This window comes from Schistocerca nitens, chromosome 5 (genome assembly GCF_023898315.1).
Source record: "Schistocerca nitens isolate TAMUIC-IGC-003100 chromosome 5, iqSchNite1.1, whole genome shotgun sequence".
Taxonomy (NCBI): Eukaryota; Metazoa; Arthropoda; class Insecta; order Orthoptera; family Acrididae; genus Schistocerca; species Schistocerca nitens.
Genome location: NC_064618.1, coordinates 402326043 through 402350183, shown reverse-complemented (window position 1 = coordinate 402350183; position 24141 = coordinate 402326043).

Sequence of the window (24141 nt, the reverse complement as noted above, 5' to 3'; positions counted from 1 at the left end):
TTAGTAAAATGCTACTCACTTACATTTCGATTGGATCTGTGTTTGATTGGTATGCTGTGTCACACTCAAGTGATATGCAAATGTGGCATTTCCTAAAAAAAGTTATGTATTCCTAGAAACCCTAAATTTGTTTGTCATCATGGGAAAGAGGCGTTACCTGTTTTGCAGCATTGTAAGTGTTTCACCATTGCACTATGAGCCGAAAGTATTTTCTTGCGATTTCCTTATTGATGTTTGATCGGACTGCTTGTAGCTCTTTCACAGAAGGGATAAAAACTTTACATTCAGTGAGACTGGATCTGCGAACCATAGCAGAAACTTTTTAACAGGTCAGCACGTTACCAAAGAGCTGGCGAAGAGGTATGTGCCTTTCTTTCCTATTACGAGGCCAATAGTGGCTAGAACTCGTAATCCGCTATTTAAGGGACGGGATTAGTAGCGATTTCCACGTGCAACGACTTTCCTTGGCTGAAAACCGTAAATTTACAATCTTTTGTTACACCTCAAGGGATAATAACTCAGATTATTCAGGTTTATTTCCACGCACAACAGGAAGTAGCTCGTCGATCACAGAGTTACCAAACATTCCTTGCCTTGTTGCCAAATCTCAGTTACCAGCAGGAAAAAGACGAAGCGATGTGATCCTATAGCTTGCTGGGAAGTGACCATATCTGGCCTCCCTAAGTCGCGGCTGCTACGGCCTGGAGTACGTAATGCGTCTGATTCGCACTTCTGTAACTAGTTTTAGGGCTGGAGAGTATTTTCTAATGATACTCAGAACTGACTGCAAACTAAGCATCATAAATCAGTAACTCTAATAGTTGTTTTTATAACACGTTCCACATCATTACAAAATGTCGCATTGCTGGCCGGCGTGGCCGTGTGGTTCTAGGCGCTTCAGTCTGGAACCGCGTGACCGATACGGTCGCAGGATCCGATCCTGCCTCGAACATGGATGTGTGTGATGTCCTTAGGTTACTTAGGTTTAAGAAGTTCTAAGTTCTAGGGGACTGAAGACCACAGATGTTAAGTCCCATAGTGCTCAGAGCCATTTTTGAAATGTCGCATTCATGATCTATGGAACAAGAATTAATCTAATGTAATCTAATGTAATCATATTGATGACTAGCAATGAAGAGTCATGAATTACCGAAATTTTTGCCAATTCCAGTAACCAAATCTTAACTTGAAAATAGAAGAAGACAATTTTTGTGATAAACCGGGACTCCTATCAAGACCCTTTCGTCCCTGTTAACTAACCACGAAAGATGTCCGAAATACCTCCATTCTGAAGTAACAAAGTGTGCATGCATTTAAAGATGAAGTGCATGATGTGGAGTTCTGTGACGGAGATGCGAATCCAACACATAATCGGATTGTTAACTAAGTAAAATCAAATGTTACGTATCGTTTTCTCTTACCAGCCGCTAGGTGTTTGAATCTAAATAAGGATACAAACTTTTGTGCCTAAGCGAGAATCGATCTCCACACCTACCGTGCATCAACGAATATAGTTTAAGTATCAGTTGCTTACTCACAAACAGTAAGATGTGTGCGTGTTTGACCAGAAATAACGGCACCTAATGCGATTGTTGGCAACACATGAACATACATTAAAAATGCACGTTAATTTTCATTAGCAGGCCAGTGTGCACGTAATAGGGCTTCAAATGAAATTATGAATATTTTTGTACTAGATCAGGATTCGGACCCACATACTTACCTTTGGAGGAGACCTAGAGAAGATTGCAGTCTTGGGAAAAGGAACGAAATAATTGAACTACACTGTTCCGAGAGTTTCAGTTCCTCGAAAGAGGAGATACGAATTCTAATCACAGCCCAGCACCAATTTTTTCAATGTCTCTAGTTCAATCACCAACCAGTAAAATACGAGCATTGTTCCTTTAAATGGCTATCGGTTCATCAAATAAAATAAAATTTTCTAACGTAAGTAAGTTTACTTGCGACAGTATTTCTGTTTACCATGACTTCCGCTATGTCATTTCCCAACGTAAACCGGCTCTGCCCAGTTGGTAATGAAGGAAAAGGGGGACGAAATGTCTCCCACTGGAAGGTCATGTTGATTTATTTAAATGATTACAAAATCAGGTAAAACGAACAGTCAGGTTGTCAGTATAAGCACATTACTGTTGTCATTATGATGTTGCACTGCCCAGGGCCTGTAATGAGAAAGGGCCCGTTTAGGTCAGGCATATTGTATACAGAAGTGGAAAAGAGAGCACCACTAAATCCTACAACCCGTATGCATTGCATACACACAGAAATTACTGTTACACTGTACTTATTGAGCCAAATGAGTGAATTGTGTATTTTCCAGTGAGAGAGAGCACTGGCAAACAGTCTTCGCTACATTAGGTTACTTAAACTGGTGTCACTCTGAGCTAGAATTTATGGTCAGCGACTAAGTGTTAGGTCAATGAGTGGGATGCGAGTTCTGCAACTGTGCAATACTTTCCAACATTATAGAAGCGAATATTAAATTTGAACTAATCTTTCGAAAATTTTGTACTTCGATAGCTTAGAATGAAAATCTTTCTGTTTATTGCAAAGGAAAACAATTGATTTTCTAAAACATTGTCTGTCATACACAACTTGAAACAGGTCATGTCGACCAAATCATATGGAAGAACTGGCAGCGGCGTATATCGGAAGGCAGTAAGATCTCTCGCCTTTTGGTTTGGCAGTACGCCATAGCCATTTCTAGGCGCAAGTAAATGAAGAAAGGCACCGCGTTTTTGTTATCAACTAAGGTCTTCATCAATTACTTTAGTTTTAATGTAATCTTAGAGTAATTGCTGATGTTCGATATTAACATGAACAGGATTCCACAGAAGGGGAAAGAACCTGCTCTAGGGAAACTACTTCTATAATGACCAAAAGGCATTAAATGATCTTCAAGCACATCTGTTCAAGCAGCGGTATGAAGAAAATGATAGTAATAATGACGGTAATAATCGAATTATCCGGTAACTTCACACTTCACAGTTGATTTTCTCGAACTAAGAAATTAATTGAATATGTGAAAATTTCAAAATAGCTAGCGTATGATGCCTAGAAGAGTCTTTACATCCTGCTGACATGAGAATAGCATACTCTCTGAGTCAGAAGCTTGCTTCTACTTAACCATTGAACAGTCTCGCATTTTTTCCACCGCGACTAGTTTTGTAAGCTAAGCACATCATCCGTTACAGCACACTCCTGGGGCTGGGAAATGTGGCCACAATGGTCTGGTGGAACGAACTATCACAGGTGCAACGCGTGGGTTCAGGAATTTACTTTTAAGAGGCACAAACAGGTTTACTTTACCTCTGGTAAACTCAGAGAGAAAGACGTTATAATCCAGAATCCGCATTAAAAATCACATTCCTTCATTACCAACTGGGTAGAGCCGGTTTACGTTGGGAAATGACATAGCTGAAGTCACGGTAAACAGAAATACTGTCGCCAGTAAACTTACTTACATTAGAAAATTTTATTTTATTTGATCAACCAAAAATGGCTGATTCAAATGGCTCTGAGCACTATGCGACTTAACTTCTGAGGTCATCAATCGCCTAGAACTTAGAACTAATTAAACCTAACTAACCTAAGGATATCACACACATCGAGGCCCGAGGCAGGATTCGAACCTGCGACCGTTGCTGTCGCTCGGCTGCAGACTGTAGCGTCTAGAACCGCACCGCCACTCTGGCCGGCCTTTCATGATCCGATAGCCATTTAAAGGAACAGGGCTCTTATTATACTGGTACTTGATTGATCTAGAAACGTTGAAAAATCTGGTGCTGGACTGTGATTCGAATTCGTATCTCAGAACCACTCGGAACAGTGTAGTTCAATTATTTCGATCCTTTTCCCAAGACTGCAGTCTTCTCTAGGTCTCCTCCAAGGGTAAGTCTGTGGGTCCGAATCCTGATCTAGTACAAAAATATTCATAATTTCATTTCAAGCCTTATTACGTGCACACCAGCCTGCTAAAGAAAATTAATGTGCATTTTTAATGTCTGTTCATGTGTTGCCAACAATAGCATTAGGTGCCGTTATTTCTGGTCAAACACGCACACATCTTACTGTTGGTGCGTAAACAACTGATACTTAAGCTATATACGTGGATGCACGGTAGGTGTGCTGATCGATTGTCGCTTGGGCACAAAAGTTTGTAGCCTTATTTTAGAATCAAACACCTAGCTGCTGGTAAGAAAAACCGATACGTAACATTTGATTTTACTTAGTTAACAATCCGATTATGTGTTAGGGTCGCATCTCCGTCACAGAACTCCACATCATGCACTTCATATTTAAATGCAAGCACACTTTGTTACTTCAGAATGGAGCTATTTCAGACATCTTTCGTCGTTAGTTAACAGGGAAGAAAGGGTCTTGATAGGAGTCCCAGTTTATTACAAAAATTGTCTTCTTTTATTTTCAAGTATATAGTTGGTTACTGAAATTGGCAAAAATTTCGGTAATTCATGACTATTCATTGCTAGTCATCAATATAACATGATTAGATTAGATTGCATTAGATTAATTCTTGTTCCATAGATCATGAATATGACAGTTCGTAATGAAGTGGAACGTGTTATTTTAATGAAAGATTTCTTTACATACCATGATTCAATTTCTATACAACAATTTTTTTCTCTCTCTCATTCTTTTTTCTCTCTCTCTCCCTCTCTCTCTCTCTCTCTCTCTCTCTCTCTCTCTCTCTCTCTCACACACACACACACACACACACACACACACACACACACATTCTTTATTTATTTTTATTTATTTGTTGTGCTCGGCTACCGGCGAGCACGAAAAGTTCCGAGTATCATTAGAAACTACGCTCCAGCCCTAAACCTAGTTACAGAAGTGCGAATCAGACGCATTACGTACTCTAGGCCGTAGCAGCCGCGACTTGGAGACACCAGATATGGTCACTTCCCAGCAAGCTACAGGATCACATCGCTTCGTCTTCTTCCTGCTGGTACTGTAACTGAGATTTGGCAACAAGGCAAGGTATGTTTGGCAACTCTGTGATCGACGAGTTACTTCCTGGTGTGCATGGAAATAAGCCTCAAGGTTCACTTGATTTTACCTGACATTTCCACTGAATAATCTTATTATCGCTTGAGGTGTAACAAAAGATTGTAAATTTACGGTTTTCAGCCAAGGAAAGTCGTTGCACGTGGAAATCGCTACTAATCTCGTCCTTTAAATAGCGGTTTACGAGTTCTAGACACTATTGGCCTCGTAAGAGGAAGGAAAGACACATACTTTATCGGCAGCTCTTTGATAACGTGCTGACATGTGAAAAGTGTCTGTTATGGTTCGCAGTTCCAGTCTCACTGTCTGTAAAGTTTTTATCCCTTCTGTGAAAGAGCTATAAGCAGTCAGATCAAACATCAATAAGGAAATCGCAAGAAAATACTTTCGGCTCATAGTGCAATGGTGAAACACTTACAATGCTGCAAAACAGGTAACGCCTCTTTCCCATGATGACAAGCAAATTTTGGGTTTCTAGGAATACATAACTTTTTTTAGGAAATACCACATTTGCATATCACTTGAGTGTGACACAGCAAACCAATCAAACACAGACCCAATCGAATTCTAAGTGAGTAGTACTTTACTAATTCATGCCAATAGAAGCACGCTTGTGTACAGATACTCAGTTTTATTGAAACAGACTTTCGTCGTAAGGTTATCGTGGGTAGTTTTATTTCTTTTCTTATAATACAGTGCACAATTTTCGTTAGGTTTCTTTTAGTGTTGTTAAAACAGTAGTAAACATGAGAGAGAAATTAATCATCAGCGATATATGGGAATTCTCTGATGTTATCTATTCATTCCACAGTCTGACAATGCACATGCAGTTTATTGATTGTATGCATGTAGAAAACTTGTTCTGAGTTGAATCTGTCAAACAAGGTTTGGAAAAGAATAAAATGTCACTACCACATGACAGATAATGTAGAAAATACTTTTCTGACGTATTTTGGCACGATGCACTCTCCCCATACATAATACAAAAGTTTGTAGATGCATCTGCGCTCTAGCTGTCTATTAAACCTGAAAAGAACAAAATGAAGCAGAAGTTAGCCCTTTTTTGACATGCGACTATTTTGAATTAAGAAGTGAAGGGAATTATGTTCAAAGCTCCATTAGATTGATAACTTTAGCAGACAGCCGAATTGAGTTTTAAAAAACGTAGCAGTGAATGTACTTGAACTCGCGATATCTTATCTACAGTGCACGACCCTTACCATTACGCTACTAGCTGATACATACCTGAAACAGTTCCAGAACTCAACAACAATTCCTCCAGACCTTCTTCATTCTTCCACAGTGCTGTCAGATAATGCATTAGGCTGGGTGTAGCCTTCTGAGAGACAAACAGTTACAGCTTTTCTGGTGCACTGCACGACGTTTTCAACAAACAGAAAGTGCAATAGAGTAGCTCAAGTGGAAAGGAACACTTGCTATTTAAATTTCTGCATCCTACACTGTTGGCAGTTCGGTGTAGGTGGCAGCTAAGTGATTTTATATCGGTGGTTACAAAATAGATTCGAATATATGCACTGAGTAGCCGAGGCAGCTGGTTCATGGTGATTCGGTCAACCAAGTAAACGAATTTACTGAACATGCTGCAAATTACTACCGGGAGCCTTGGTGTCAGCATACACATCCAGTGTGGCGCAACGGCTTTAGGATGGAAAAATGAGTCACAGAGAAGAGGATTTGGTGGTCTGTTGGACTGATGATAGGTTCATATACCTACGGTCTGGGTTCGATTCCAGGTTGGTTGGTTGGATTGTTTTGGGGAAGAGACCAAACAGCTAGGTCATGGGTCCCATTGGCTTAGGGAAAGACTGGGAAGGAAGTCGGCTGTGCCCTTTCAAAGGAACCATCCCAGCATTTGCCTGGAGCAATGTAGGGAAATCACGGAAAACCAAAATCAAGATGGCCGGACACGGGATTTAACCGTCGTCCTCCCGAATGCGAGGTTCGATTCCAGCTTCTGTCAATGATTGTAGATAGGGAGAGTCTGATTCCATTGTCTTCTGGCTACACCAAGTGTAGAAGATACAATGGCATTGTAGTCTGAAATTCACATTAAAAATGATATTCCTTCTCTACCAAGTAGACGTTAGGTTGAACCACAACACTCTGGAGTGGCGACATGTAGAAACTTTATCACCAGTAACCTTTCTAATACTAGTTATTTAATTTTAGTGACGAAACAAACGCTATGTAGGGTCACAGGACACTTATTGCATCTTTTATTTGAGCTTCTGTAAGTCGATAAAATTGGTTCTGAACTGGGAATGAAACTCAGACCGCCCTTAAAGCGGAATTTGATCTCCTCGTGACAATACAGCTCGGCTACAATTTGTTGTTTGTTCAAAACTGCAGATTCCTCAACATCTCCACATATTGTGCGAGAATGGGTTCGAATCCTGGTCCAGCACTAAAGATTTCATTATGTATTATCAAGCTCTAGCATGAGATCACCTATCTGCTGGTGGATAATAATTTTGATGTTTTATGTATTTTAATTTGTTGGCAACACTAACGTTATCTGACGTTTTTGACTCCCAGTGAGACACAGAACTATTTGCGAGATCACTGTAAGTTCAAAATGTTATTCCGAGCTGCTGGTGGAGAAAAATTCGGCAGCTGATATCTCTTTGTGTGTAGTCAACAACGATATGTGTGGGGCTCTATTCCCAGTCAGTACTGAAGTCTTCGTCGTATTATTTGTAGTTCAAACACGCTCACATGTCGCTGCTGTTGCAACAAACCCATATTTAACGTTCGTTTTCTCTAGAATATAACAGCGATAGGTGCCAGGTTGGAGTCCTGGGAAGGAAAATATTAAAGTTTCGTCTCGTCATTTCAGTTAAAACATCTAGCTACTACCGAGAAAATCCGATATGTCACAGTTGATTGTGCTTCGACGTCAATCCGATTACGTTCTGAGTTCGAATCCTTGTCCAACACAAATCTGTACGTCATGGCATTTCAAGTAAGTTACTTGTGATGAAGCAGTATTTAACATCTTTCGTAGTTCGTTAACAGGGACAATAGATGCTGTGTAGGAATTCGCGTCCTTTAAAAATGTTTACGTTATGTATTTTAAAGTCGATATTTGCTAACTGATACTGTTGAAATCGAGGTATATCACTCTCTGTATGCCTAATAAGGAATGACAGTTTACGTCAGGCTCTAAATCTTTGCTTAGAGTGCATGACCTGGGTTTGAATCCATATGCAAAACGAGTCGCCTCGTCGTGTCATTTGAAGTTCATACATATTCTCAAATAGCAGTTCGTGAATAACTTAAATTTTTAATGTCATTTTGTGTTAAATAATAAGTACGGTATGTAACTTTGAAGAGGAAATCATGAATACGATGAACTTATTACGTGCATTACCTATCTGATGTAATAATGAGATTGGTCACATTTCTGGTATGTCATTTATTGTAATAAATGCGAGCTTAGAAGCCTTAAGGACAGTCTTATCTTTGATAAGGTGTTCCCCGCTATTTGTAGTATCGTGGTATTACTTTACATCTTGAGTTATTGCGATACAGATCAGTGTTTGCTCGTGCTGACTTGTTGGAACCATTTTCAATATTCCAACGACTGTACCAAGGAGCGATTAGAGGACCTGCTAGACAGCTGCGTTATGCGGGTTGCATGCAAATCAGGCGAAATGCAATTCAGGTCGTTCGGATACTTTTGAGCATAACTGTACATGTCCTATGGATGCGAACGTCCTATCTTTAGTCGTTCAAGGTGTTCTGATTTTTGCTGAACAGGCGTGTACAATAGTATGGGGTATCAAGCGAAATTTATGGTTTGTCATCATCATCATCATCATCATTTAAGACTGATTATGCATTTCAGCGTTCAGTCTGGAGCATAGTCCTCTTTATAAAATTCCTCCATGATCCCCTATTCAGTGCTAACATTGATGCCTCTTCTGATGTTAAGCCTATTACTTCAAAATCATTCTTAACCGAATCCAGGTATCTTCGCCTTGGTCTACCCCGACTCCTCCTACCCTTTACTGCTGAACCCATGAGTCTCTTGGGTAACCTTGCTTCTCCCATGCGTGTAAAATGACCCCACCATCTAAGTCTGTTCGCCCTGAATGCTACATCTATAGAGTTCATTCCCAGTTTTTCTTTGATTTCCTCATTGTGAACACCCTCCTGCCATTGTTCCCATCTACTAGTACCTGCAATCATCCTAGCTACTTTCATATCCGTAACCTCAACCTTATTGATAAGGTAACCTGAATCCACCCAGCTTTCGCTCCCATACAACAAAGTTGGTCAAAAGTTTGAACGGTGCACAGATAACTTAGTCTTGGTACTGACTTCCTTCTTGCAGAAGAGAGTAGATCGTAGCTCAGCTCTCATTGCATTAGCTTTGCTACACCTCGCTTCCAGTTCTTTCACTATGTTTCCATCCTGTGAGAATATGCATCCTAAGTACTTGAATCTGTCCACCTGTTGTAACTTTGTTCCTCCTATTTGGCACTCAATCCGTTTATATCTCTTTCCCACTGCCATTACTTTCGTTTTTGGAGATGTTAATCTTCATACCATAGTCCTTACATTTCTGATCTAGCTCTGAAAAATTACTTTGCAAACTTTCAATCGAATCTGCCATCACAACTAAGTCATCTGCATATGCGAGACTGCTTATTTTGTGTTCACATATCTTAATCTCACCCAGCCAGTCTATTGTTTTCAACATATGATCCATAAATAATATGAACAACAGTGGATGTAGTGGACTGTTAAGGCAGCCAGTCCACAGTGAAGTAGCCGAAAGGGCACGCGTCAACTCACGCCGTCTGGCGTTAAGTCTGGAACAGGATTCGTAATGAATGTGATAAAGAAAAGAACGTAGCTACTAGAACACTTAACTTTTATATTGTCCTTTGGTATACAGCATTCTGGATGATACAAGTGAGACTCTATCTTGAGGTACATGCAACGTTACAAATGGTTAATGGCGCCTTGCTAGGTCGTAGCCATTAACTTAGCTGAAGGCTATTCTAACTGTCTCTCGGCAAATGAGAGAAAGGCTTCGTCAGTGTAGTCGCTAGCAACGTCGTCGTACAACTGGGGCGAGTGCTAGTACGTCTCTCGAGACCTGCCTTGTGGTGGCGCTCGGTCTGCGATCCTGACAGTGGCGACACGCGGGTCCGACATGTACTAATGGACCGCGGCCGATTTAAGCTACCACCTAGCAAGTGTGGTGTCTGGCGGTGACACCACAGTGGAGACAGGTTGCAGCCTTGTCTTACCCCTGAAACTACTCTGAACCATGGACTCAATTTACCGTCAACTCTAATTGCTGCCTGACTATCTATGTAAAGACCTTGAATTGCTTGCAAAAGTTTGCCTCCTATTCCATAATCTCTTAGAGCAGACAATAACTTCCTTCTAGGAACCCGGTCATATGCCTTTTCTAGATCTATAAAGCATAGATACAATTCCCTGTTCCACTCGTAACACTTCTCCATTATTTGCCGTAAGCTAGAGATCTGGTCCTGACAACCTCTAAGAGGCCTAAACCCACTCTGATTTTCATCCAATTTGTCCTCAACTAATACTCGCACTTTCCTTTCAACAATACCTGAGAAGATTTTACTCACAACGCTAATTAAAGAGATACCTCTGTAGGTGTTACAATCTTTTCTGTTTCCATGTTTAAAGATTGGTGTGATTACTGCTTTCGTCCAGTCTGATGGAACCGGTCCCGACTCCCACGCCATTTCAATTATCCTGTGTAGCCATTTAAGACCTGACATTCCACTGTATTTGATGAGTTCCGACTTAATTTCATCCATCCCAGCCGCTTTATTGCACTGCAATATATTGACCATTTTCTCCACTTCCTCAAATGTGATCCTATTTCCATCATCATTCCTATCACATTGTACATCGAAATCTGAAACATTACTCATCGTATTTTCACCTACATTGAGCAACTCTTCAAAATATTCCCTCCATCTGCCCAAGGCATCAACAGGATTCACCAGCAGTTTTCCTGACCTGTCCATAATACTTGTCATTTCCTTTTTACCTCCCTTTCGAAGACTGCTAATTACACTCCAGAATGATTTTCCAGCAGCTTGACCCAAAGTCTCCAGCCTGTTTCCAAAGTCTTCCCAAGATTTCTTCTTGGATGCTGCAATTATCTGTTTGGCTTTGTTTTTTTCTTCAACATACCTTTCTCTGTCTACCTGAGTTCTAGTATGTAGCCATTTTTGATAGCCATCTTTTTCCTTTTACAGGCTGCCTTAACTGTGTCATTCCACCAAGCTGTTTGCTTCATCCTACCTTTACACACTACTGTTCCAAGACATACTTTAGCCACTTCTAGTACTGTGTCCCTGTACCTTGTCCATTCCTTTTCCAATGACTGTAATTGTCTACATTCAACTAACTGGTACCTTTCTGAGAGCACTGTTATGTACTTGTGCCTGATTTCCTTATCCTGAAGTTTCTCCTGTCTTATCCTCCTACATATGGACCTGACCTGCTGCACTTTCGGCCTCACAATCCCAATTTCACTGCAGATTAAATAGTGATCAGTGTCATCAAAGAATCCCCTGAATACACGTGTATCCCTCACAGCCTTCCTGAATTCCTGATCTGTTATTATATAGTCAATGACAGATCTGGTTCCCCTGCCTTCCCAAGTATACCGGTGAATGTTCTTATGTCTAAAAAAGGAGTTTGTGATTACTAAGCCCATACTGGCACAGAAATCCAAGAGTTGTTTCCCGTTCCTGTTGGCCTCCATATCCTCTCCAAATTTACCCATAACCTTTTCATACCCTTCTGTTCGATTTCCAATAATGGCATTAAAACCACCCATGAGCAGAACACTGTCCTTGTCCTTTACTCTAACAACAATGTCACTGAGTGCGTCATAAAAACTATCCATATTATCTTGATCTGTCCCTTCACAATGCGAATATACCGACACAATCCTAATTTTCTTGATAGACACTGTCAAATCTATCCACATCAGTCGTTCGTTTACGTATCTTACTGCAACTACGTTGGATTCCATTTCTTTCCTGATGTAACGCCCTACACCCCATTGTGCTATTCCTGCTTTGACTCCTGACAGGTAAACCTTGTATTCTCCCACTTCCTCTTCTTTCTCACCCCTTACCCGAATGTCACTAACAGCTAAAACGTCCTACCCCATCTTAATTATGATTTGTTTGATAAATTTTTGGTACGGAGGACCCAGCAAGTAATCTTGGATGGAGAATCAGTGAGAGATGTAGAAGTAAATCTGGATGACCCAGGGAAGTGTGCTGGGATCCCTGCTATTCATTTTGTCTATTAATGACCTTGCATACGGTATTAATAGTGACCTTTAAGTTTCCGTAGATGATGCAATAAATTTTAAGCCTGCTTCGTTCATGAAGCATCAGGCGTCTAGCAAGTAGCGTATTTAGCTTTTCTGTTTTGTAACGTCCCCTTTGAAAAATTATGAGTGACTGTGCTGGAAAAACTCTTACATTATTTGATTTTCAAACAGCTGAGCAAAACGCAACGTACTGAGACAGTTTTACCTTTACTTATTTTGATCATCACTAAACTGTCACACAATATTTTTAGCGCAATGCATTCTGACTTTCAATAATCCCTACAAAAGAATGGCCCTGACTAACAATTACCTATACCTTTCATGAATCACTTACCTCACAAAAATCTTCGTTACTCGATCTACTGCAATACAGCGAGCGCCAATACTGCCAGCTAAATAAAAGATTCTAACTACTGAAGGCACTAACTACTGATAAGCATAGTTAGCAAATGAAAGATTTTGATAGAGAACAAACAATTATTTACCTTAATAATGCTCAAAAGTCATGATATATATATATATATATATATATATATATATATATATATATATATATATATATATATATATATCAATTAATGACATCCATCTTTTACAAATTTCCTTTTTCTGGCGGACACGCGTCCAGATCGTCCGCTTATAGTAACCTCTCAAAACTCTGGCATCTCTCTATCCACATCCACCACTGCTGGCGGCTCACCTCCAACTGCCCGACGCTACGCGCTGTTCACATCCAACTGCCCAACACTACAATAGCGAATATTCCAACAATGAGTCCAACCAGCCACAGACTGCACACAGCGCAGTCAGCGATTTTCATACAGAGCACCACGTGGCGTTACCAACATAAAACCCTAAACAGCCTACTAACAGTTTGAGTTCACAATTAATTCTTAAACTAATCCATTAAATTTCGGGCATGGAGCCGCGCAAATAAAATTTCCTCTACTGATATTTCGGCCGCGTATCGTCCGGCCATCTTCTGAGCGAGTCACAAGACGCTCTGAAGATGCCGGACGATACGCGGCCGAAATATCAGTGGAGGAAATTTTATTTGCGCAGCTGCACGCCCGTTATTTAATGGATTATTCATTACGCCGCGAGAAGTTGAATATGCACAATTATTAAATTTTTTGGAGTGATTTTGTGCGCTTGCAAAATTTTATTCTTAAATTCATTGCTTTTTTTTTGTATTTGAGAGGTATAGTTTCTGGTTTCAGTAACAGTAACGTGTACATTCGGTCAATCTATATCTTAATATTCATTTGTTTGTTTTGGACGGCCAATGACGGTTGACCACAGCTCAGTCAGCTGGCAGTCTCCGTTAGTGAAACACCAGGAGAGTAGCAGGTCATTTAGCTTTTCCAGTTCGTTTTCATTGTCCAGTTCTTAAAATAGTATTAGTAGGATTAATAGGGTGTATGCAAAACGAAACCCAACTGGTTTAAAGAAACTGAGAAAGACCTAGTAGCATTAAGGATTTCAGAAAATTCACTTATTGATCGAACAGCTAAATTAATTATTAAAGATGAAAACATAAGGTTTCAAGACAAATCTACACAAAAGTCCAAACCCTGAATCTCGGAAGAAGAGAGGAAAAGAAGATCAAAAAGAATGAAGGAATACTGGGCCCTAAGAAAAGAACAAAGAAATGATTGATCCAGCGTACCCCAAAGAGGGTGAAACGAAAGAAGAATAAGAAGGGTGTATGCGTGCTGTGTGTGGATGCAGGAGAAGCTGGCCGTAGTTCACGAACAGCAGAAGATACTTGTGACCATGGTCGGCGTCTGCAGGCTGCTTCCTCTGTGTATAGTGGTGGTGGAGCATCTGGCGCGTCGCATGGGACACGTCACGTGTCGCTTGTTTCGCCCACGGGCTCTGCTGCCGAAGCGCCTTCCAGTGTACCCGACGTAGAGGATCCGCGCTCACTACGCGTTCACTGGTGGGTTGTTACGTAGTCACGTCGCCCAAGGCGGAGAGTCAGTGTGGAGACTGGCCGCCTGGACTCATATATTCGCTCTGTGAGTGGATATGTGGCCGCTCCTTCAGCAGGATCCAAGCAGGCATGTTATGCGACCTCAGCGAAATAGCGTCCAGGGGCGGAAGTAATTCCATTGTGCATTCAGTGCGTCTGCCAAGGCGGGCCTTAATTGAGCTGCGCAGGAGGCCACGCCTGTGGCTATTGAGGGTGCATGGCGAAGTAGTCTGCAAGTTGTTGCTTATGGCAACACCAGTGACACCTGTCGCTTGGGTTCTGAGGCGATCCTCATTTCCTATGTGCGGTTGGCGGAACTGGTGAAGGACGCTGGCCTCACTTGCGTGGAGCAAGCGGAGCTCACAATCTGCGTCCCAAGTCGATCGGGATCTTTTGGTTTGGAGCCGAGTGGAGGGCCTCAACCAGAGGCTCTGTCGATTCTGTGATGGTCAAGGCTGCACACTTCTCGACCTGCGTTATGTGATCGGGAGTTGTAGGACTGCCCATGATACGTCACGGGAGCACTATACAAAGGAAGCAGCCACTGGGGTGGCGGAATACTTGTGGACAAGGTTTTTTTAAGGCTAGGTGTTAGTTTGGGATCCTCTGATGAAAGCTTGCCACCCAATACACTAGGAGCGAATTGGAAATTTGTGGCAAGTCCTATGGGACCAAACTGCTGAGGTCGTCGATCCCTAAGCTTACATACTACTTAATCTAACTGAATATAATTTACTCTAAAGACAACACACACACATCCATGCCCAAGGGAGGACTCGAACCTCCGTCGGGGGAAGCAGCGCGAACCGTGACAAGGCGTCCCATGACCACACGGCTACCTCGCGTGGCAGAAAGCGAATTCAAGTCGCCTATAAAATAGACACACTTCGACCGTCAAAATTTTAACAGTTAATTGTCAAATCATTCGTAACAAAGTTCCTGAATTTACTGCCCCGCAGAAAGGTGTCGCTCTCAAGTTATTCTCAGAACCAAGAGCTGGCTGAAATCCTACATAGGGAGCTCTGAAATACTTAGCGAGAAATGTAACGTATATCGGAAAGACAAGTCAGACGCCATAGGAGACGGAGTGTGGGGATTGTTCATTATTGTCCAAAAAAATATTGTCTATCGAGCTCAAAATTGAGTCTGACTGTGAAGTTATTTGGACACGAGAAGCATGTCTAGGTGAACTCAAGCTAACTATGGGGTGTTTTTACTGGCCACCTGATTCTGCTCTAACAGTCACAGAATCATTCGAGAAAGTTTACGGCCAGTAGTATGGAAATACACGGATCATGTAGTTTTAGTTGGAGGCGACTTTATTCTACCTTGTGTAGATTGGGACGTCAATTGACTTACGAATACAAACACATATTTAGACCTACTAGGTTTCACGTTGTGGCAGAGGTATGTTAAAATATAGTATTTGTAACGAGATATTATTGTACCTGTGTGTATTCATGTTTTCACCGTTAACTTGCAGCATTAATAAAGTGTTTTCAAATGCTTAAATGTGTGTAAACTCCTAAGCGACGAAACTGCTGAGATCATCGGTCCCTAGACTTGCACACTAACTTACACACTACTTAAACTAACTTGACGCTAAGGACAACACACACATCCATTCCCGAGAGAGGACTCCAATTTCCGGCAGTAAAGTGTTTTACATTGTGTGTTGCTGCCGATAGTGTCGAATCTTGGACTTTACTGCGGAGAGAGGAGAAAAGGAGAAATGCTTACAGGCCTATGTGATGTGGATCAGTAGAAGAATGGCAACATTTAAAAGAAGAAAAAGAAACTGGGTAGGACATTGGATGAAAAGATACTGGATAACAAAGGATGCACTGTAACGAATGGTAGCTAAGAAGACAATCAAGTCTAACTCGTCATCTTTCCGCAGCGGCTCGTGGTGAGGTGGTAAAATGTTTGTTTCGACAGATGAGGATGTTAAGTTCGGAAATCTTTTGCGGTTTTCGAGAGAAGTAAGTTGTGTGGTGGCACTGAATTTTAAAGTCTCTCCCTTTGTTTCTTTTCCTTAATAATAAGATAAATATCCAAGATTAACTCAACGCTAGAGTGCGTAAGTAATTGCTACAGTCATCCAGACGACAGTGATATAAATCTGACTCTCTACGTCAGGTTTGTCCAAACGTTCAGCTTCGAGCTAACGCTTACAAGTATTGCCAACCGTGAGCCTTCCTACGTCATTAGGTATGTACAGGGTCCGCTTCCGTAGCTCAGTCACCAGTTTCTATTTGGTGTCACTACTGAGCTGAGAGTAGCGACGTCCGTAAACGAGAGGGAGACAAGGGTGATTTTTACGAAGGAACAATAATACTCTCTACAACGGGAGAGGTGACTAGATCGCTTCTTGCTTATCAGTAACTATAAATTACACTTTTCGCCCGATTTTCATCGTCAGAATCTCTTGCTGCTCGTGTGTATAATAGTATTAGTCTTTTGTCGAAAGACAGGAAGTCATGAAATAATCTGATGATGGTAGTTTGCTAGAGTGCACTATGACCGCTAAACTATTTCAGGACTTTGTATCTTTTATACTGGAATGATTACGTTATTCCGTAACGATTGCAAATATAGAAACCACTTCGTTTACTGTTCAAACAACCGTGAATTTTAAAATTCACACTTCGTTTACTGTATCTATTGTACGAAATTTGAAATCTCGGTATAATATAACTCACCCACGAGCCAAATTTTTATCGTATGACTAATAAGTCGAAAGTTTCGCAACTGTGTGCCACTTTTACCTCTCTTATTCAGAAAATATATAGCCCAACCATCACTGAATCCAACATTTTCAGGAGTAATGTGGTGCATGTTAGGACGTTTTGGTCATTTTTTAACTTACTGCGTCTCCCAACATAGTAGCTTAGAAGAAGGTTTTCCTATGTAGACTTCTCTCGCAGTGGAAGGAGGGGGAATGGAAAAAACCCTACAAATACAGTACGCCCTTCACGTATTTGGGCACCAGTAAGTTTCCTTGCGTCTTGTAGGCTAGCTTTCCGGAAGCTTATGACGAAAGAGCAAGTTGTCCCTCTTCTTCAACACCTGTTGCGTCAGTCATCTGACGCTGGGGAACCTCCTACTTTCACCGATGGCTCATCTCATTCCGTTGGACGTTTCTCCTGCAAAGAGGCTCTTCGGCGAATTATATGCCTGTGGTTGAGTTTCGAGAATACTCATACGTTTACAGTTGCTGGAAGTATTACTTCTCTGCAGGGACTTGCTCAGGGGCTCTTAATTTCAGATTGTCAGCCAAGAGATAAACTGATGGAAGCAAGTACGTGTCAAGACAATATATAAACTTCTGTGTCTCTTTTGTAATCCATGCAATCCCTTTGAATGACAGTTAGGAAAGACTTTCAAACACTGCTCGAAAATCTTCAAAAATAGATTCTGGAATGACAAGTGGTATAGTTTCTGTAGTGTCGGCAGACTTGCCAACACTACGCACACTAATTGAAAGAGGCGGCCAAGATGCACGCGCTAACTCACGAAGGATGGAGTGAGGTCTGAAACAGGAGACTTAATGAATACTATAAAGAAAAGTACGTAGCTTCTGGACTACTTAACTTTTAATCCATACTTTGTATACATCGTTCTTGATAAGACATCTGGAGATTGTGGCGATACAAGTGAGACTCTTTAGATATATGCAATGTTACAAATGGCGCCTTGCTAAGTCGTAGCCATTAACTTAGCTGAAGGCTATTCTAACTGTCTCTCGGCAAATGAGAGCAAAGGCTTAGTCAGTATAGTCGCTAGCAACGTCGTCGTACAACTGGGGCGAGTTCTCGTACGTCTCTCGAGACCTGCCGTGTGGTGGCGCTCGGTCTGTGATCACACAGTGGCGACACGCAGGTCCGACATGTACTAATGGACCGCGGCCGATTTAAGCTACCACCTAGCAAGTGTGGTGTCTGGCAGTGACACCACAGTTTCAGTGTATACCACGTTATTACCCAAAACAGTACAAGCTGCTTTCTATAGAATGTAAATTATAGATACGATGAACGGTTCAGAGGTACAATACTTCCCTTGTAATGTTAACATTGTCTGAGTTGCTGTACAACATACCAAGGACAAATATTAAGAAGTAGTATAATATTTATCAGTTAGACTTGTAGTACATGCATTAGAGAATTTTCTATTAAAAACGATCAGGATAATTGTTGCAGAATTTTGTAGCTTCACAGTTAGTAAAATGCCTGGGAATTGCACATTAATACTGGAGAAACGAAGAAAGTGAATATTCATACGGCAGAAAACAGCCTACATCATTGCTCAGAGATATTCTTCATGATGACTACCAAAATGCAGCTAAAAGAATAAAACTTTGAATAGAATGAAATTATTTTTATTGCTTACATGTTGTTGTTGTGGTCTTCAGTCCAGAGATTTGTTTGATGCAGCTCTCCACGCTACTCTATCCTGCCCAAGCTTCTTCGTCTCCAAGTACCTACTGCAGCCTACATGCTTCTGAATCTGCTTAGTGTATTCATCTCTTGGTCTGCCCTCCAATACTAAATTAGTGACCCCATGATGTATCAGAACATGTCTTACAAGCCGATCCCTTCTTCTAGTCAAGTTGTGCCACAAATTTCTCTTCTCCCCAATTCTATTCATTAGTTACGTGCCGGCCGCGGTGGTCTAGCGGTTTCGGCGCTGTAGTCGGGAACCGCGGGACTGCTACGGTCGCAGGTTCGAATCCTGCCTCGGGCATGGGTGTGTGTGATGTCCTTAGGTTAGTTAGGTTTAAGTAGTTCTAAGTTCTAGGGGACTTATGACCTAAGATGTTGAGTCCCATAGTCCTCAGAGCCATTAGTTACGTGATCTACCTATCTAATCTTCAGCATTCTTCTGCATCACTACATTTCGAAAGCTTCTATTCTCTTCTTGTTTAAACTAGTTATCGTCCATGTTTCACTTCCGTACATCGCTACACTCCGTACAAATACTTTCAGAAAATACTTCCTGACACTTAAATCCACACTCGGTGTTAACAAATTCCTTTTCTTCAGAAACGCTTTCCTTTTAATTGCCAATCTACATTCTATATCCTCTAAACTCCCACCGTCATCAGTTATTTTGCTCCCCAAATAGCAAAACTCATCTACTACTTTGTCTCATTTCATAATCTAATTCCATCAGCGTCACCTGATTTAATTCAACTTCCATAAATAAATCTATATCCCCACATTAATGATAAATAAGGTCAGTGGCGGGTAGAAGAGTAATTTAGAGAAACATACGTTGGACATAGCTTGTTACATGAGCCTAGTCAGTAAAGAAATGGCGATGGGTACTGAGCGATATAACAAAGCTACTGTCTTCAAATCAGTATTTTGTGCTGCAGTTACTCGTTATGATAAGACTCTGCAGTTATAGCACTAAATAAAACGTGTTTCTAGTACGTCCATGGCACAGACATTCGAGAAACCCGTTACTGTTCTGCACGAGTTTTGCTCAGTATTCTGACTTGTAATCGGGCGTTACTATTATTGATAAATATTGGCGCTATCGCTATGATTAATGGTTCTGTTATTACATCATGGAATTCAGCATTTTAACGAAATTATGGGAACGTCGTACAGGACCTCGCTTTACTTTGCTGTAATCAAGTATGTAAATGTAATCGGATTTTTTTATTACCTTTATGTTCTTTTCATCTGCTTGTTACGGAGGTATGTTACCTGTAGAAAATGGTCTCACTGAAGACTGAAGCCGATTATGAATAACCGAACATAGCACACACAACTAAAGCAGTTTCTTTTTCATTATTATTCTGCAGATGTGTGGTAGCTCCTCCTGACAATCTATTGTAGAACACATCCAGGAATGTTCTGAATGTAAGATCTTTTCCATTCTCAACTTTTGGCAAAATTTCTTCCACTCTATTAGGTCGTTTGGTACAGCAACCATACCTAAAATACTTAACAAAAAGAAAACAGTCTTGGTTGCACCTTATTCTTTTATTAAGAATGTGTTTTGTCTTCATGAGGCATCTTCAGATTGTCTATAGGGGTAATAAAATAAGCAAAAATTAGAGTATGATCGTAGCTTGTACGTTTCCGAATCTGAATAGGGAATTGTTACTGACCTTCAAATTTTTCTTTTAGAACATATTAAAACAAAACGTCTCTGTGCTAGACCGAAACACGCGTCGAATCTGATGAACCCATAAGGAACTTTCCCAACATTTTAAAATCATAAAACGGATCTGTGATAGACTGAAACACACGACGAATCAGATGAAGAGGTAGAGACCTAGTCAAAAATAATTACTATCACGTAACCGCGGGACGGAATACTAAATAAATAATCAAATTGATCGAGACATACCTTAATACGTATCATCAGGCCAGAAAAATGTAATGGTAGAACGCTAGGACAACACTCACAAAGCAGTATACAGAATACAAAGTGCTGCCGCAGTAACTTCAAGGCAGGAGCGTTAAGCAAGCGTGTACAGTGTGCGCTCAATGCAATAAGGCTTCATGCAATGCCTACAGACGAAGCACATAGGTTGCGCTGAAAGAATTTACGTGACAACATATTTAATGCTTACAAAAAAGATTTAAAATGGTTGATTCGCTGTAATGGAATTAAGCAGTTACAGTTAATCAGAATACACTCGCCCTTAAGGGAATCTTTAAATTACTGCAGGTAGATAAAATACTAACGTCATCCGTAACTAAAAAGATGGGCGGGATCCCAATAACTCGGAATAAAACAAATTCATAAAACTGAAAGTCCCAACTCTTCTTTAAAAATATAACTTCTAGGACTGAAAAGTTGATGGGTGATGAAGAGGTGGGGGAGGGGGGGAGGGGGGAATAATAAAACCGAAATGGAACCGATTAGAAGAGCATAACCAAATTTATGTAAGAATTTTAAAAACTGACATTATTGAATCGTAACAGCCTTGGTTCCTAGTTGTGAACTGGTCTTTCAGCAACTGTTCGTCGACCGTACACATAAACTTAAGGATTTTCAACTTTTCCAATAAATCAAGCTTCTTGCCTTTACGAGCACAATTTAAGATGCAGAGGTCATCAAACGTGGGTGGCTGGTGGCCTGTAGTCTTTCAGGTATTCAGCAAATGTAGAATGGTGCTTTACTTCACGTTTCTTGGCTAACAAATGATCATTAAATCTCATTCTTCCAGCTTGACCAATATATAATTTATGACAGACATTGCATTCCAATTTGTAAACCTCATATGGAGCATACCAATCTTTAGTAGGCCGCTCATTATGCACCTACGAGTTCTGAAGTTTATTACGCGGTGGAAAAGCTACTCGGACGCAAACATTTTTGAATAATTTAGCTAACTGCTATGATAAATTTCCCCACATACAGAAGCTTTATACATCTCGCTGTGGCGACAAAAGATTTGATTGTGTGTTGTTCCTGTTACCTGACAATTTTCTTTTCCTATGTTCTATATGCCATCCGCGGGTTATAACCATCAGTAGCTGTAATAAGTTGTCGCCGCTACTGAGATATAGAGCTTCCGTTGGTGGGGAAATTATCGTATCAGTTAGCTAAGGTATTCAAAAATCTCGACGTCCGTGTAGCTTTTCCAATGCTTAACGAAGTTCAGAATCCTTACATACATAACGAGCGGCCTACTAAAGATAGGTATGCCTTCTCTAAGGCTTAAGAATTGGAATGAAATGTCTGTCATAAATTCTATATTGGTCATATTAGAAGAATGTTTGAAACGAGATTTAGCGAGCATTTGTTAACCAAAAAAGGTCAAGTAAAGCAGCACTCTACAAAGGACAGAAGTTCATTCCTTATTACAATTTCGCTGTTCGTTTTCCTCAGTACCAGCTGCACAAGAGACACATTTTGCACACAGTGTTCACATATGTCATTTAATGTGCCTGCAAACTTACATCTACATACGAGATATAGGTCACAGTATATTACGTCATAAACACTGAGCTGCCGCATCATGCATGACGATTAAATTTATTACAGTACTAACCCGTTGACGTAGCATTAATAGCTGAAAATCTTGACGACATGAAAATATTGGAAAGAAAGCTGTTTAAAAAAGTAAAGGAAGTAGGATTAGAGGTAAATGACGAGGAAACAAAATTCATGAGGGCACAAAGAAATAACAAGAAAAACGGTGGGAAACCGCACAGATTGATGACCACGTCTTCGAAGAAGTGAAACAGATAAAATGTCTGGGGGGGGGGGGCGGGGGGGTTGGAGTAAATAACAGAAATGATGAGAATCTGGCAATAGAAGCAAGTATAAGAGCAGCATCCAGAGGATCATATTCACTCAACAAACCAATGTTATCAAACATTTTTTCAAGAGGAACCAAAATAAGGATATATGAAACTATAATCAGACAACTATTACTATATCGGGTAGAAATATGGAAAGTAGAAAAGTAAACAGATAGGAAGATAAAGGTTCTTGATAGTAGAATCCTGTGGAAGACATTTGGACCAATTTTTGAGGGAGAATAATGGGATGAAGACTGAGAGATGTGTCGGAGAAGAAACCCGAAGGGCGATCACCTTTTTGTAGACCGAAAATAAGATGTAGAGTCAAAGCGTTGAAGGATCTTCATACAGCTGCAGAAAGGGAAGATTATGACAAGAACAGAATGCTATGGAGAAGGCTGCTTGACGTGCTGAGAAAAATGGTTCAAATGGCTCTGAGCACTATGGGACTTAACTTCTGAGGGCATCAGTCCCCTAGACTTACAACTATTTAAACCTAACTAACCTAAGGAGATCACACACACCGATGCCCGAGGCAGGATTCGAACCTGCGACCGTAGGGGTCGCGCGGTTCCAGACTGTAGCGCCTAGAACCGCTCGGCCATACCAGCCGGCACCTGCTGAGATGTGTAGGCCAGGAGAGTAAGACTAAGTATCCAGCTGAACAGATTTCTATGAAATTTGGTTTTCAGATACCCTGAACATTGTGGAAGAACGGGGACCACTCTAGAAAGTGTGTTGTACAAGAAACTTACTTTTTTGAAGAATATTACGCGATATAAGAACGTAGGCTTCCGCGGCCGGTGTCATAGTGATTCAAATTCTTCTGGGTATTATGCCGCGTCATTGCTGAAAACAAACAACAATAATAAACTAAAACCGACGTTTCAGCCGAACTGCAACGGCCTTCCTCAGGGCACGACTATCGTGCCCTGAGGAAGGTCGTTGCAATTCGGCCGAAACGTCGTTTTTAGTTTATTATTGCTGTTAGATTTTAGCAATGACGCGGCATAATACTCAGAAGAATTTTAATCAGTGTTACTCGAATTAGGAAAACAAGATTCACTTTTTGAAAAAGCTATTTCCTCTTTCTGTTTCCAACTTAACCATATTTATGGGGATGCTTTTCTTGGCTGATATGTGCTACGCGATAAGATTCAAAGTAATGAATTCAGTGTTTACAAAATCTGCATATTATTAATCCCGTATTTCTACACTATTGGTTGCGTAATGCACATGTTGCATAATGTATAGCTACTTTGCGCATTATCCAGTATTTGCGAGGGATCTTAGTGACTTGCAGCATCTTCTACGTCCCGTTTCGTTGCCTTTTATGGCAAGACACCCTCGTCTTACATTTCAATACGATAATGCCCGAACGCACATGGCGAGAGCTTCCACTGCCTGTCTTCGTGCTTGTCAAACCAGCAAGGTCACCGGGCCTGCCCCGAACTGACCTTCCAACCTGCTCGGGA